Below are 4,015 nucleotides of genomic sequence, written 5' to 3' on the forward strand. Positions count from 1 at the left end.
TTTGGGTTTCTTTGTCTCTAACTCTGATATTGCTTCACTATAATTTAAGCAGGTTTGTGTTGCTTGACTTTGATGGCAACAAATCCATCTGGCACAGTTTTAAGTGCAGGCTGCAATATTTAATACCAGGACAATAGTTGGACAGTTTACCTTAGCAGTAGGGCTGGTAGCTTTGAGTCAAGAATGCAGAGTTAAAAAATTATGTTCAATTCACAAAAAATAGTAATGCTAAAAATTGTAAATCAACTTTTTCTTTTTTACATGGTAAAAGTGTAAATATTCTTACCGTGTTGAGTTATATTATAATTAACCATGTGATATTTCGTAGTAGCGTAAGGCTGTAGGATCATAAGATGAACAACCACAGTTAACATTTACTATACATACAGTAGCAGACACGCACACAACAGTGACTACAACAAAGTATTTTTTTTTTTGCTTCATTTCTCTATGTATACCATTGTTCATGTAAAACCTTGAACTTGTTAAAATCTAGACATTGACCATCAACATCAAAATTAACAACATTAAACTCAACAAACCAAATTGTCGTGGCAATTTTTAAGGTGTGAGATACAATCTTGTGATATTTTATTTTCCTGGAGGAAAAGGTCTACATTCATACAGATATTCAGGGTTGGCTGTAGATTGGAACAAAGAGGAAACCTTCATCAAATGCGGATGCTTTGATCTCATCCAATCATAATGCATACTGAACATACAGTGGGTACAAGTGGGTATATATGCCCAGGTGCCTAACAATGTCCTTCAGATGCATTTCTAATAATTTAATTAAGTAGCCAGGACATAAGGTAGGCCAGGAGATGACTAACACTAAAATAACATCTCTGTTTCACACTTGTTTTTCCCCCCTCACACACAACACACACGACACACACACAACACACACACACACAGCACACACTTCTGCTTCTTCTTCTTTGTGCGTTGGGTCCTCACGTTGAGTGATGAACATGTCACGTTTTGGGGTCATTTTTAATTGGGTTTTGATGCGTTTGCTGCAGATGGGGCTGAAGAGGGCCAAATCCGAGCCCGGAATTCCCTGTGGCACACTGGACTTCAGGGACGATGTAAGACTCTGAGGTACAGCCACATGCCGTCCTTAGTAGATGTTCCCTGCTTGGGGCTGCTTAGGGCTACTCCAGCCGGGGGGCTGCTATCTTCAAGATAGCACAGGAGCTTCTCCTGCTCTCAAACAGAGGACTGCACCCATCCTCTGGACTTTATTCATTCCTCCATGCAGTCGGGGGATCCTGTGGCGTACGGGATTTCCCCCAGTTTTCAGATCGAGTTCCAAAGCTCTTCAAGGAAGCTTTAAGGTCTCCGTGGCGTAGCTCTTTTTTTGGGGCCCCCCTTGTGCTCCTTTAGAGCAAGCACCAAAGGGATTGCCCATTTTTTGCACTCGCACAAAAAGACACATTGTTTTGGATGTCAATCGGATCACGTAGGGCTATTCTGGTCCCAGGTGGACATTCCATGCTAAGCTGTTCGATCCTACGTTACTTTCCTCCGCAAGCTGGTGTAGATGCCTAGGTATATTTTGGCCTTGAGCTTGGGCTTATCCTTGTCAGGGTTTTTGGTAGCTTTGTCCACTTATCCTCCGACAGTTTTCCTTCCATCCCCTCATGACGGTCAAGGGTGGAATATGTTCAATTTTTTGGCATGTCCGGCGGTAGACTGTCCAGGCTTCGCACCATACAGAAAAGTTGGTAAGACAACGGCCCTGTAGACCTTCATTTTGATCTCCTGCTTATGCCATCCTTTCCCCCTACCGAGGCAAACGTAGTGTCCAAAGGCCTGCGCTGGGCCTTGACAATCCTGATGTTAATTCATCCATCTATGTGCACAAGCACGAGACAGTGTACACCAGGGTAGTAAACTTGTCGAACGGCTGAAAGCTTTTTGTGCCCCAACACCTTCACCAAAGAGGGTTGTCTCAGTGTAGGGGTTTCCCAGGAGCAGATTTGTATAGGACTTCAGTCTTCTTTGTGCTGATTTGTTAATACCGAAGTTATTGGCAAGCTAGAGAGGTGGTCCATACTGTCCCCCTGAGATTCTTTAATTATTTGACGCCAGCAACCAGAGCACAGTCAAATCATCCAACCAAAGTTCTCTGAACAGTGACTCCCTCCACCTAGTTTGGCTTGCAACACCTGCGGCAGATTGAATAGCCCACCGTCAAACGATAGATGAAGTTTAATATCCCCATGTTGTAATTCTGGAATGAGTCTTGCAGCATGCAGCAGCAAAACCATGCTGTGAAAGCGCCCGTGGCGCTAGAAAACGCGCCTTGCTTTCAACACCCCCGTTTGTGATTGGAACGGATCAAGAGTTCTTGCTGAGCTCTGACGCGGCCGTCATGGCCATCATGGAGATTGCGCTGAACAATACCATGAACTTTTTTCTGCGACACAACCATATTAGTATGGAGAGGCCCCTCTATGGTTGTCGCAGTCACTAGCCGTTTGCTTTTCCTTTTATAGAGATTGATTATAAAGTAGTCCTTAAACTCCTTGGGGACCGGCTTCTAATTTCCGACATCAGCCTGGAGAGGTCGTCAGTTCTTCTCTGGACTAAGCGAGGGTCAGGCCCGCCAGCCTTTGTAAATTTCTGGCTGGCATGGCATGGACCCTGGAGCTTTTGTGCCTGATGAGAGAATGTTATGGCTTTGCTGATTTCCTCAGTGATGGGTAGAACAGCCTAAGACTGGTTTATTTCACTTGAGGCAATCTGCGCAATTGCCTCCTCATTTATAGCGAGCCGTTGAGAGACACCGCGCTGTAGTGTTTGAAACCTATGCCACCTTTCAAGTTATTTTGTCCTTCGCCGTAAGGAGTGTTGTTCCATCTAATGTTCAGAAGAGCTTGAAGTTCTGATGTTGGCGGACCATAGAGCCTTCTTGAGTGCATTATATAGCACTTGGGTGTTGTGTACTGTCAGCGTAGGATTGAATCCCCAAGTTTTTGCGCACAGCCAGGCATCGTTGGCCTGACCTGAGTCTCTGCTGACATCCTGCGATGTTTGAAAAGGCAACTTTCTTAAACTTGAGCTTCTGTCATTCAGATATGCTTTTATATTATGCAGGCGATGTTTTCGTGCAAGGCGTACTCGTATTTGCTTCTGCATCGTTCTCATCAAACTCATGCTGATGTGTTACGTAATGGAACACGCAAGTGATTCAAGGGCTGTAGAATGCAGTCACGGTCTTGAGAGCAGTACCCAGTCTGCCTGCAACGTCTGTATGCTCGAACTTAGAGACTCCAGGTTGATGGGCTAAGCCCTCAACAAATGCAGCCTGGTGTGTCTGTTGTAAGAGGCAGTGATGTTAAGAACGCTTGAACACATCTGTGTCCTTGTGGGCTCTGCTAGTCTTAATCCGAATTTAGTTTGGAAATAATGATACGATGTCGATCCAACATCAGCACCCAATAGTCCTTAGTCACCCTGACATCGTGGTCCGGTCACTCCCTCCTCACGATAAGTAGTCAATCAAAAGTGCCAGTGTGTGGAACGAGATGCATCCATGAAGTCTTCTTACGCTTTGGTAGTTGGAAATACCGTGTTGGTGTGAGTAGGATCAAAATTCAGAGCATGTTTGGCAGCAGTAGAAGACGTTGCTGTTACATTTTCCAATACCAATGGTTCAGACCCCTAGGACTCCATTCCAGGTTTGATGGTCACTACCAACTCTGGCGTTGAAATCAACCCAAGTACAGAAGTTTATGCCCGAGCTGTCTTAGCGAGCAAGGGGGGGGGGTAAGTGGGGAGAAGCTTCCATCATTATAACACTTGATTTTGATCTCTGTACAGAGTTGGTCATGGTAGGGCAGAGGCACTGATGATGTGGGCGCCCGCCTTTGTTACCAAATAGGTGGAGCTGTAGGGTCATTAACGGTTCGTCTTTATTTCCCCTGGTTGCTTGCCATTGTGGTTTACCAGATGATTTTTTTACGGCAAAACCAACACCAGTCATCGCGTCTACCCGCTCCTGGCC

Source organism: Cyprinus carpio, chromosome A16, assembly GCF_018340385.1.
Source record: "Cyprinus carpio isolate SPL01 chromosome A16, ASM1834038v1, whole genome shotgun sequence".
NCBI classification, from domain to species: Eukaryota; Metazoa; Chordata; class Actinopteri; order Cypriniformes; family Cyprinidae; genus Cyprinus; species Cyprinus carpio.